Source organism: Dipodomys merriami, unplaced genomic scaffold (assembly GCF_024711535.1).
Source record: "Dipodomys merriami isolate MVZ:Mamm:240054 unplaced genomic scaffold, mDipMer1.0.p SCAF_155, whole genome shotgun sequence".
In the NCBI taxonomy this organism is placed as follows: domain Eukaryota; kingdom Metazoa; phylum Chordata; class Mammalia; order Rodentia; family Heteromyidae; genus Dipodomys; species Dipodomys merriami.
In genome coordinates, this window is record NW_027202882.1 from 865972 (window position 1) to 879878 (window position 13907).

Genomic DNA, 13907 nt, shown 5'->3' on the forward strand with positions numbered 1-13907 from the left:
GGATCCCAGGATCGACTATGGGTCTAGAAGCTGCACCCCAGCCTAGGGTGATCACAGCTGCGACAGGGTTTCCACGATCAGAGTTCAAGCCCCATGGTTGACAAAAATAAAAACAATAAATACAAAATTAATTAATTATTTAACTAAATAAAAAAATAAATCTCCCTGGTTTGAAATATCTGCTAGTTTTCTTTCCTAGCCTTGGATTTGAACTCAGGGTCTTGGTATATCTGTAGCAATGTGAGGGAAGGTTCAGAGTTGCCAATACTTGAGTTCAAACCCCATGCCAAGCCAAAAATAAAAAATTAAGTCACTGACCGTGGCGGGGGAGCAGTTGTCCATATTAGAGGGAAGGGATGGTAGGGGGAAAACAAAGGAGAAGGCAACAATGCTCAATAGGAAATGTACTCATTACCTTGTTCATGTAACTGTAACTCTCAGTACAACATTTTTACAATTAAAAACGTGCAAAAAAAAGAAACAATGTAATGATCAGAGAAGCATTTGGGGGGTAAGGGAAGGATGTCTAAATAGCTGTACATAATTCTACACTGCTTTGCTTTTAATGCTCAGTATGAAACTGAATAAACATAACTGCTTCCATTAAAAATAATCAAGTCACTGTCTTGGAACTGGGCCAGTCTTTCTGCCATTGCTAGGATTTGATTGCATCACCCAGTAACTCTTTTGCAACAAGGGTGAAGGTGAAGCTCACTGAACTTGAGGAAAAGAAATTCAGGCTAGAGTTCCCAGGAACTAAATGAAGACCCTGCAATGAAAAAAATACTTCCATACATGTGTAATATATGATATATACTTACATATGTATGTTTATTACATATTATTATTATTATTGATTTTGTATTTATTATTTGATTCATTTATTGTTTATTGTATTTAGTGTTATTATATACATACTTTTACATGTTGTACATGTATTATAAAAATATACAAAATAAATTAGGACATTGACTCATTTTTCATTAATACTATATTAAGTGTTGAAACATAATACATAATTAAATGGAGGTATTTGTCACAGTCTTAACATGTTTAGAATCTGTTCCCAGTATGAGCCTTGTCTTATTTATCTTTGGCCATCTTCCTATACGGATTTCTTTACATGATTTATACTCAGAAGCCTGTTCTTGAGGATAGGCAAATTGAGGGATAAAATTGCAAGGGTGGGGTTAAAATATGGCTTAGTGGTAAAGAGCTCACTCAGCATGCATGAATGCCAAGGTTTGAATTCTCAGAGCCACATACTCAGAAAAAGCCAGAAACTGTGGAGTGGCTCAAGAGGTATAGCACTAGGCTTGAGAAAAAGAATCTCAGAGACAGTACCCAGGCCCTAAGTTCAAGCCCCAGGACTGTCAAAAACAATAGGCCAGATGCCAATGGCTCACTCCTGGAAACCTAGCTACTCAGGAGGCTGAGATTTGAACACCACAGTTCAAAGACAGACTACGCAAGGAAAGCCTGTTAGACTCTTATCTCCAATGAACCACCAAAATACCTCACATGGCATTGTGGCTCAAGTGGTAGAGTGTTCACCTTGACCTGAACTGCTCAGGGACAGTGCCCAGGCGTGATACAAGACACACAACTGGAAAAAAGTGAGGATTAATTAAAGTACTTTTCTTATTTTCTAATTATGAGAACATTCTGTGGAAAATGAACACAGATGTACACCAGAATTGGAGTCAGAGCTCAAGGTTCAAGTGTCCACATCCATATACCCAGCCTCTCTGACTCTAGCATTATAACTTTGCATACTACAGGGTTCTGAAAGGTCCAATATTGAAGGGATTAATATGATCCCCAAGCCCTTTGTGATAAGCAGTTGACTTGTATTGTCAATTTCATTACAGTTCTGAAGCTAGCAGAGCACCAATAGCTTACGCCCATCACCCTAGCATAGGAGGCTGAGGTCTCAGTATCACAGGCTGAAGCTAGCCAGAGCAAGAAAGTCTATGACATTCTGACTTCCTCTTCTGAAAGGTTAGATGTTCAAGAGCTTCCTCTGTTTCGCTTGGTGATGAGAAGTTACTCACACTCTAAATATTCTTAGAATTCTTGAGCTATAGAAGCAAGAAAGAAATATCATTGACCCATCCTGGGTTCAAATGAATTTCTCAGGATCCAAGCCTTAGCCCTGTTGGCAGGAAGAACTCCAATGAAACACTATATTTGAAGGACAGAAAACAGTTTCAAAAGCTGGACTAGGTGAAGAGACCTAGGACTGCAGGATTAGGAGGCAGAATGTACACACTCAACAGGGAAGTGAGCTGCAAAACGACTTCATTCATTCCAGGCACAGCCAGAAATGGGGGGAAACCTGAAATATTTGTTAGACTTACACCAGGGTCAGGCTTTTCTCATTCTCTTCAAGCAACAACTAATTAACCTTCCTCTCTCAGGTGAACCGAGGTTCAAGCTATCATTAAGTTCATAATAGTGAGCCAGGTTAATGGGGAGAGGGCAGGAACAGAGTAAAAAAACCATGTTCTCTGGTCTTAGGGAGTGAGTTTTTGAATCTCCATCTGTCAGATTTGAAGGCCCTTCTTCTACCTCTTCCAGTCCATTCTCCTTCCTTCATTCTCCACATCATTAATTCAAATCCCCAGTCCAAGGAGAGGCAGGGCCCTTTCTCTACTGTCTCCAAGCACCTGAGTTAGAACCTGGCTGTGCCCGCTTGGCTCTGGGGCCTTCGGCTGCCTGAGACGTGGGACAGAGACAGTCTTCTTGCTCTGTGGTTGTTTGAAGGTGATGCTGGTGTCCTGGCACACTGTAGAAGGCCTCACGACAGAATTGTTGCCTTCTTTCCTTCTAACGACCAAGACCAGCTTCATTTATCATCTATCTATCTATCTATCTATCTATCTATCTATCTATCTATCTATCTATCTATCTATCTATCTATCTATCTATCTATCTATCTATCTATCTATCATCAATCTCCATATCTACCTACCTACCTACCTAGCCAGCTAGGTATCTTTTTGCCAGTTCTTGGGTTGAATTCAAGGCCTGGGCACTGTCTATACCACTCTACTACTTGAGCCACAGCATCAATTCTGGCTTTTTCTGTGTATGTGCTGTTGAGAAATCAAACCCAGGGCTTCTTGCATGCTAGGCACTCTCTCACTAATCCACATTCCCAGTCCCCTCATCTTTTCTTAATGGTAGTTTTTACTTAAGCATGCTTCCATTTCACGTTTAATTTTACGTTTAATTTTCTGAATGCCGGTTACTACTATAAAACCTGGTCTTCTATTTCCCTGCCTCATTTGTGGCCATTCATGCATTGGCCTCATAATAAAATGTAAATAAAGGCCGCTGAAAGCTTAAGTATGCATCATATAAAGACACAGGCCAGGAACCCTAGAAGAGAAAAGCGATAGGCCTGAAGTGAAGAGAATGATGTAGTATGCAAAATGAACATATTTGAAAAATAAATCAGTAAATAAAAGCAGAAGCATTACATGTGCTCTGTTTGCATTCAGGGAGGTAATTTACACACATAAGTAGGTAGGGCACTGATTCATAAACTTGGCCTCCTCTTTTTGAATTTTCTTTTTGGCCATCCCAGGGCTTAAACTCAGGGCCTGATGCATTCCTGAGCTGTTTTGCTTAAGGCTGTGGCTCTACCACCACCACAGCTCCAGCCATCTGGTTGTTAATTGGACATAAGCACCTCCCAGTCTTTCCTGCCTGGTCTGGACTGTATCTCCCACTCAGCTTGTTCTCTTAAAGCTCGAGTTCTACCCTCTGGGTCACTGCTCCACTTCTGGTTTTTTGGTGGTTTATTGGAGATAAGAGTCTCACAGACTTTCCTGGTCAGGCTGCCTTTGGATGGCGATCTCCTGAGCGGGTTTCCAGTGGCTTTTCTCAGGGATTCACAGAGGAGCCTCTCCATACAAACCCTTAATCTAAATCTCAGGAGGTACTAGAGAAAACAGAAACATGCAGTTGTTTCTAGTATGCTCCAGATACTTAAGGTTGGAGACACAAAACACTCATAATTATTAGATCATTTTATAGGCAAAAGGAGCAATGCAGACAGTATGAAGATCACTCCAGCTTCAGTCCTCTCATCAATTCAGCTCAATGCTAAGTGATGGAAATGGCATGTCCTGTGGACATATGCTCCCAAATCTTGTGACACTCATTTATCACTTTTGGCTTCAAATCTGTGACCAGAGAAGATGAGGAGAGAAAATTCTTCTCAGAGAAAGCAGCTATAAAGAATATTGGGGTAGTTTACTCATAAATTCAAACTATTGGAATGATCCTGTTAAGAAGTCAGATTGTCCAGATTAAAAAAATGAAGAAGAAAAGTAAGGCAGTGTCTGTGTAATCCCAGCTTCTTAGGAGGCTGAGATGTAGAGAATATTAGTTTGAATCCAGCCAGCATAGGAAAGGAAATGACACTTTTATTTCTAAGAGATCCCAGAAAAATCCAGAAGTGAGCTGTGACTCAAGATTAATGCACTACCCTTGAGCAAAAGGAGCTCAGGGACAATGTCTAGGCTCAATGTTCAACCCCTGGACCTGCCTGCCCCCAATAGAGCCTATACCTCCATGTCTTTGTGAATGTCTGGATGTATTCCTATAGGCAAAGCTCCAGAGTAGATATGATGAATGGCACCAAGTTAGGAAATTTGTTTTCAATACAATGATTTCATAACACAGAGACTACTTTTATGACAATGTATGTTCCAGGGCTCCCTTCACTGTTCCCAGTGTAGCCTGAGGGTTTGTCTGCATCCCAGGCCTGCTGGAAGAAGTCTCTCTCATTGTCTGGACAGGCAGACAAAAGGCCTCAGTCCTGTACAGCTTTGTAACAACTCCACATCTGTGCCAATTAGTGAGGATGAGTGTGTGTGTGCTCTGAAGGCCAGGAGAAAAAGGTTTCTTTGTACTCCAAGCTATCTCTCTTCCCAGTGCTCTGTTTTGACAAGAAGCCTTCATTTGTGCCACCTCCCATGGCAGGCCAAGTTCCCTGTACTTATCCTGCCTTTGTGAGACTATATTCCAGTGCTCAGATACAGTGCTCAATATAATTCAGAAGTCCTTCTTGCAGACAACTAGGGCACTGAACTTAATGAAATGTTTCATTGCCAGTGATAATGGGCCTATGATACCTCTCCTTGGTTTTCTGGAAGCTTGAGAAATCCAAGAACATGTTGGATATCACAAAGCTTCCTGTCATCTAGGGCTGGTGAAGATCATCTGGTTCTGAAACCTTTGACCTCTCTTAATTGGGCCTTGGATGGCTAGGTTTGGAGGTTGAACACAGGGCCTTGGTGCTGACCATAAGTTCAGTGGAGAAGTCCAGTGCTTTAACATTTTGTGTCACAACTTCACTTCTGGTCTATGTGTGTGTGTGTGTGTGTGTGTGTGTGTGTGTGTGTGCGTCTGTGTGTCTGTGTGTGTATGTCCATGTGTGTGCGCGCATACAGTCATGGAGCTTGAACTCAGCACTGTACCTAATTTCTGTTGTACAAGGATAGCCTTCTCTCACTTGAGCCACAGAACCACTTCATGCTTTTTCTAGTGATGTTGTCCTGAGTAATCAAGCCCAGGGTTTCATATATGCAAAACATTCTACCCCTAAGGCACATTCCCAGCTCTGTACTTCAGGTTTGTTAGATTGTTTCTGGTTTTGGGCTTTTTTTATGTTGTTGGTTGTGGGAGTTGAAGTCTGGGACTGGGTGCTGTCCCTGAGCTTTTCAGCTCAAGTCTTGTGCTCTATCTCTTGAGCCACAGCACCACTTCAGGTTTTCTGGTGGTCCATTGGAGCTAAGTGTCTCAAAGACATTCCTGCCCAGGCTAGCTTTGAACCATGATCCTTAGTTTTCATCCTCCTGAGAACCTAGGATGATAGTCATGAGCTGCAAGCATCAACTTCCACTTAATGTTTCTTAGTGGTGAATTGGAGATAATAGTCTCATGGGACTTTTTGTGTCTGGGATAATTTAGAACTCAGATCCTCAGATCTCAGCTTGCTGAGAAGGCAGGATGACAAACCTCATCTATCGATACCTAGGCCATGGTAGTCTGCTGCAAGGGGATCCTTGGCTCCACGTGGTGGAGTGCTAGCCTTGAGCCCAAGAGGTAAGGGTCAAAATCTAGGTCCTGAGATCAAGGTTCATGACTGAAAAAACAAACAAACAAAACAATGGTCTGCAGGAGACAACTCACTAGTCTTCAGTTATACTTAATTTTGTTCCTTCCATGGAGATATATCTGAGCCTCAATATTCTTATCTGCTTAAGCATCTCAGTTGTGGAGCTCTTATAAGGACCAGATGAAAGAATGCACCCTGTGAATGACATAGCACATGACACTGTTTGAAGGACTCAATACACAGCATCATGTGAAAGACACAGCACCCAGAACCCAATTCAGGACTCAGCACACTGCAACCTGTGAAAGACTCAGCACATAGCATCCTGTGCAGTACTCAGCATAGAGCACCTTCTGAAGGACTCAGCACATAGCTGTATTCCACAAGCTGTCATTAGAATCAACGTGTTTTCTTCAGTATCACCATTCTTTGAGGAACATTTCACAAACCACACAAGTTCACATCTAATGGTTTAGTGGCATGATTTTTTTGGGGGGGGAGGTTACCTATGGGGCTTGAACTGAAATGTAGGGATACTGTTCTAATAACATTTGCTCAAGGCTACAGCTTTACCATTTGGAAGAGTCTCACAGACTTCCTGCTAGGGCTGGGTTTTAAAGCCGGTGAGCAGCTAGAATGACTGAGGTAAGCCATCAGCGTCTGGTTCGGTGGAGCTGGGTTGCAGTGATTTACATCTGGATAAGTCAGGTTAGGTGGCAGCTGTCAGCACCAGACTCCTAGCTTGCTCTGTGATGAAGTATTTGAAGTCTTGACCTTCTATAGTTGCAGTTAGAACAGTCTACCTTTTTTGGCAGCAGTCCTGGGCCTTTAGTAAGGGCTTAGCCACTCTCCCCAAGCGTTTGTGCTCCAGGCTAGTACACAATTGATTGAAAGAAAGCGGAACTTCTGGTTTTTCTTTTTATATGGTACTGAGGAATGGAAGCCAGGGCTTCCTGCTTACTAGGCGAGCACTCAACCACCGAGTCCCAGGAGTGCATGAGGTATAAATAGAGATTTCTGTATATAAATATTATATATACAAAAAGAAAGATGTGGGTTGGGAAGGTGGCTCAGTGATAGAGCGCTTCCCTTGCAAGCATGAGGACCTGAGTTCAATTCCTTAGCACCACATAAGCAGGAAAAAAAAGCCGGAAGTGGTGCTGTGGCTCAAGTGGTAGAGTGCTAGCCTTGAGCTGAAGAGCTGAGGGACAGAGCCTAGGCCCAGACTTCAGGCCCACGACTGGACCCAAAAGAAATATATATAGAGAGATTTATGCATATTATTAAATTATAACTAATAGTACTACCAATGTTAGGTATTAAATGATGTCTCCATTTAATTATATATCCCAGTTGAACAATTAATAAAACATTATTACTCAATTTACTGTTATTGTTTATCATATATGTATACACATCCATACATATAATTACATATTTTATAGAATGAGACCTCTATTTATAATTAATTTATGCATCATGTGTTACTACCAATTATTAGGTATTTAACTATGTCTCCATTTACTTTTCATTCTGTTAATGCTTAATAATATATTAATTAAACTTAATCCATGTCCTATAATTATTTTGTCTAATATTATCCCAGAATGATTCGCTACTAATTCAATCTGTTTTTCATTTATTGTAGTGACCATTTTTCCACCTATGACATTTTTACCTTTATGACATTCTATTACATAGTATATAGAGTTGCATACGAATTATACATCCTACCTGACACAGAGCAATTTCATAGAAAAGGAAAATATGTGTCACTCTTGACTTCTTACTCCAAGATTGCATTTTTGGCAGGGCTGGGATCTAAACTCAGGGCCTAGAAGGCTCAGCTCATGAATGAGTGACTGTCAGCACAGCAGCCTCTAGCCAATTCAGCTGCTAGGCAGTTCCCAGCCTATGAGAATGAGCCCCGTATGTTGACCCCATATTGTGCTTAGTGAAGTTATGCATTTTATTTGTTGTTTTATTCATTTATTTACCATTTATTTTATTGACTGGTATTACACATGGAATATTTATTACATTTATTACATGGGATATAGATTTGCCTATGTATGAAACTTCATACCTGACACCCAGACTCTCACAGAAAAGGAAAACATGTGTCACCAGTGCTTCTTACTCCACAATTCAATTTTTGTGAGTGCTGGCATCTGAACTCAAAGCCTACAAAGCCCAATTCATGAATGGGCAAGTGTCAGCACGGCCAACCTGGGCCATATGGAGCTGACAAGCAGTTACCAGCACCTGAGATCCAGCCCCAGGGGTTGACAAAATAAGACAGATTGACATGTGGATGGTAGTACACAAATAAATATAGATCTTTATAGAGTACCAGAGATGTTTATATATTCTTCAGTTATATAGACTACATTTTTAACAATTCTTGGGTATTTATTATGCCCCCATGTCATTAGTATTATTGTGTTCATTCTTAATGAATTATTAATTTAATCAACCACTGTCACAGAACTATTGCATCCATGTATTTAATAGTATTCTTTTAATGTGTCAAAATATTCATTAAAATCCATCAGCCTCCTAAAATCACTACTTTTATAGTAGTATCATTCAGGAACAACTAATTTAATCTTGACATTCATAATCTTCTATCAGTATTCCTATGAATAGGAATGAGACTCTTAGGATCTCCCACCATTGGTAGGTGTCAGGACCGGGCCTCGACCACAGGGCCTATGTTGCCATGTTGACCTATGGCTTACCTGGTAGCCCACCAGCCTTCAGCAATGTCAGGTTACAAAACTTTTCATCAATGTCATTCAGACCTAAGATGGTCACCTTGCAAAAAAAAAACAAATGTAAAACAGATAGCCATTTGCAAGTTGCCAGATTTTTATCTGTGTCATTTTATTTATCTTTTTCCTGTAAATCTTTGGGGCCCAGGAACCCAGGTTCAGCTGTGGGTCCAGTGGTTGCACCCCAGCCTAGAGCGATCAAAGCTGAGGCAGAGTTGCCCCAACCTGAGTTCAAGCTCTGTGCTTGACAAAATAAAAATAAATAAATAAATAAATTCATTAAAAATATTTATAAAATAACGAGGCTTCTTAGCTTGGAATTCACGCCATTTTTTCTGCCAGGCCTGGGATTTGAATTCAGACTTTGGGAAAATCTGCAGCATTGTCTGGGAAGGGGAAGCTCACCATGCTGGAAGACAAGAAAGTCAGGCCTGTTCCCAGGGCCTGAATTCAAGTCTTAGCACTAAAAAAATAATGTTCATATACATTTTAAATACATGATTTATATTTGCATACACATGTTTAGTTATATTGCAGTTAGTGTAGTTATTCATTTTATTTTATTTTTATGTATTTCTTATGTATTTTAGTGAGTATGATTACACATATAACATTTTTTACATCCTATTACATAGGACATAAATTTGCCTATGTATTATACATCATTCCTGAGACCCAGGAATTTTGACACCCATAAGGAAAACAAGTGGGACAATTGGCTTCTTCCACTAGGATTAAGTTTTTGGCAGTTCTGTGATTTGAACTCAAAACCTAGCAGGCCAACTTCATGAATGGGTCAATGTTAGCACACCAGTCTGATGCAAATGAAGTTTTCAGGCAAATTTCAGGACCTGAGATGAAGCCCTAGGAGTGGCCAATATATAAAAAGATAGATATGTAGATTGCAGTGTGTGTGTATTTACATATGAATATGCATCTATAAATAAATGTATACAGAGAGAGACAGATATTTATGTAGAATCTAGTGTATAACTCTATATAAAGTGATATCTACATCTTATTTTTATATATTCTATTACTACCAATTATTTGGTTTAATATTATGCCTCCATTAATTAATCACTGTAGAAGTTATTAATTGAATTAATCAATGATATATATTTATGCGTACAATATTATACTAGAAAGACTAGATAAATAGTAATTCAATTTGTACATGTCAAATATTCTATTAATGTTCCTATAGATAGGAACGAGTTTCCTAGGATCTTCAGCTGTGTGTAGGTGGCAGTCCGAGGATAGAACTCACGGCATAGGTATCTGGGTGGGGCTTAGGCTTTACCAACAATCTGTCAGCCTTTGGCCATGCAAGGTCACATACAATTTTCAAGCTGAGTCATTGAGACCCATGGTGGTCACAGTGCAAAGGAAACAAAGGTAAAACGGTTGTGTAATACTTGCTGGTTTTTTCCTCATCTATATTTGTTGGTTTGATGTATTTTTGCCAGTGCTGGGAGTTTAACTGGGGTCCTAGGATGACTAGATCATCTGTGGGTGTAAATGCTGTAAACCAGCGTAGGGTAATCATGGGTTAAGACACAATATGGTGCTTCCTTGAGAAAAAGGAACTCAGGGACAGTGCCTGGGGTCACAGTTCAAGCCTCAGGACCTGCCACAAAAATAGAGCCAGTAACTCTATGTGTCTGTGTATGTATGCATGTATTTCTATCAGTGACCATCTAGAGTTGCTGTGAAGAAAGGTTTGAATGGAATGATTTCACAGCACAGGGAGTGCTTTCAAGACAGTGCATGTTCTGGGGCTACCTTCACTGTTCCCAGAGTATCCTGAGGGCTTCTGTGCACCCCAGGCTGCTGGAGGAAGTCTGCCTCATTGTTGGAACAGGTAGACAAAAGGCCTCACTCTTGAACAGCTGTGTAACAAACAATTCATCTGGAACAATTACTGAGGATGAGCAATGAATGAGGATGAGGGCAGAATCTGAAGGCCAGGAGGAAAAGGCCTACTTGTACCCCAAGCTATCTCTCTCCCTAGTGCTTTGTTTTGACAGGAATCCTTCATTTGTGCTGCCTCTCGGGGCAGTCCAAGTTCCCTGCACTCTTCCTGTCTTAGTTAGACTATGTTCCAGTGTTGAAACAAACTGCTACAATTAATTTAAGGGTCCTTCTGGCAGAAAACAAGCGAGCTGAACCTAATGAAAAGATTCCTAATTGGCAAAGGTGCCTCCCTAGTTTTCCGGATGCTAACTCTAAGCATTTGTGCAAAATCACAATGCTTCCTGTCATCTAGTGCTGGTGAAACTAATCAGGTTTTGAAACCTTTGCCCTCTCTTAGTTGGGCTCTGGGCTCTGGGTGTTTATATTTTGGGGTTGAACACAGGGCCAGAGTGCTGACCATGAGCTCAGAGCAGAAGCTCTTTTCTTTACCATTTAGTGTCACAGCTTCACTTACGGTATCTTTGTGTGTGTGTGTGTGTGTGTGTGTGTGTGTGTGTGTGTGTGTGTGTGTAAACACCAGTCCTGGAGCTTGAACTCAGTACCTCAGCTCTGTACCTGAGTTTCTCCTGTATAAGGATAGTGCATTACCACTTGAGCCACAGAACCACTTCAGGCTTTTTTTTTCTAGGGATGTAGTACTGAGGATTCCAACCCAGGGTTTCATACATGCAAAGCACTCTACCCCTAAGAAACATTCCCAGCACTCCACTTCAGGTTTCTTTCTTTCTCTCCTTGTAGTTGGAGGAGTTGAAGTCTGGGACTGGGTGCTCAAGTCTAGCACTCTACCACTTGAGCTACAATGCCCCTTCAGGCTTTCTGGTGGTTCACTGGAGATAAGCATCTCAAGGAATCTCCTGCCCAGGCTGGCTTTGGACTGTGATTCTCAGCTCTCAGGATCCTGAATAGCTAGGATGACAGGCATGAGTCACCAATGCCCAGCTTCCACTTCAAGTTTCTAAGTGGTGAATAGGAGATAATATTCTCATGGGACCTTTTGTGTCTGGGATTGTTTGGAACCCAGAACCTCAGCTTCCTGAGAAGGCAGGATGACAGACTTCAGCTAAAGACACACTTTGCTGCAAAGGTGTCCTTAGCTCACAGGTAGAGCACTAGCCATGAGCCCAAGAGGAAAGTCAGTACCTAGGCTCTAAGTTGAATGTTCATGATGGAGAAAACTAAACCAAACAATTGTCTGCAGGAGACAAGTCAGTAGAGTTCAGTATATACATTAATTTGGCCCTGCCTTGGGGACATATCTGAGCTTCAACTTTCTCATCAGCACAATCTTCTTACTTGTGGAGCTCTAACAAGGACCAGATGAAAGAATACACCCCATGAAGGGCTCATAGCATAGCACCCTGTGAAGGACTCGGCATACAGCAACCCGTGAAGGACTCAGCACCCAGCATCCCAGGAAGAGCTCATCACATAGCTGTATCCCACAAGCTGTCATTAGAATTCGGGTGCTTTCATCAGTATCACCATTCTTTCAGAAACACATCACAAACCACACAAGTTCACATCTAACAATACAGATGGGTGGTTAATGGGGGGGAGGGTCGTCCGCTTCGGGGATCTCACTCATAGGTTGGGGGTACTGTCCTAAGACCTTTTCCTCAAGGCTAGAGCTCTACCAGTTTGAGCCACAGCTCAGAGTCTCACAGACTTCCTGCCAGGGCTGAGTTTTCAACCCACCAGTGTCAGATCTCATCCCCCAAGCAGCTAGGGGTGAGCCAGCAACGTCTGGCTAAATAGAGTTGGTTTGCAGCAGTTGACCTTTGGCTGTCAGGTTAGATGGCAGCCATGAGCTTCAGACCGTCGGCTTGCTCTGTTATGAGGTATTTGAAGTCCTAGCCTTCTATAGTTTCAGTCAGCACGTTCTAACTTGATTTTTTGGTGCTGGAGTGACAGCACCACTTCTGGCTTTTCTGTGCATGTGATAGTGTGGAAACAAACCCAGGGCTTCATACATACTAGGCGAGCACTCTACCACTGAACCCCAGGAGTGACAAGTGGAGACTTAGATATGTAGATTGTTTTATATATACATATATATGCATAAAACAAGAGGGAGATGTCTGTATATTATTAAATTATATATACTATATTACTATTAATTATCGATAAATTATTTCTTCCTTTATTTAAGTATCATGGTTAAATACATAATGAAATATTTATTGAAAATTAGTCAATGTACTATGATTATTGTGTATAATTTTAATATAATCATACACTAAATACTAATGAAATTGTTACTTTTACAACATTCCATTCATATGGATGACTATTGGAATGTGTTTCTTAGGATCTCCTGCCATTTGTAGGTAGCAGTCCCGGGATCCAAACCCCGGACCTAGGTTGCTGGTTTAGGCTGTGGCTTTCCTGATAGCCCACCAAACTTCAACAGTGCAAGGTCATGTACACTTTTCGGGTCCTGTCATTTAGACCCAGGATGGTCACAATGCAAAGGAAAAAAACAATGTAAAACCGCCTTCCGGAACTTCCCAGTTTTATACTTCTCTTTTTTTCCCCGTCTTTTTTTTTTTTTTTTTTTGGTCTGTTGTGGGGCCAGAAGTCTGGGTCTGGGTGCTGTCCCTCAAATCTTCAGCTCAAGGCTATAGTTCTACCACTTGAGCCATAGCACCACTTCCGGCTTTTTTCTGCTTATATGGTGCTGAGGAATCCAACCCAAGGCCTTATGCATGCAAGGCAAGCAATCTACTATTGAGCCACCTTCCCAGCCCTTCACTTTTTTTTTGCCAGTCCCGAGATTTAAACTTGGGTCCTGGGATCTCAAGATGGGCTGTGGGTCCAGAGGTTGCACCCCAGCCTAGAATGATCAAAACTGAGGCAGAGTTGCTACTAGCTGAGTTCAAGCCCCGGGCCTGGCCAAAAAAATAAGGCACTGGTTTGGAATTTGCACCATTTATTTGCAGGCCTGGGATTTGAACTCAGCGTCTGGGTATCTCTGTGGCACTCTTGGGGACAGGAAGCTCACCGTCATTGAAAACAAGAAATTC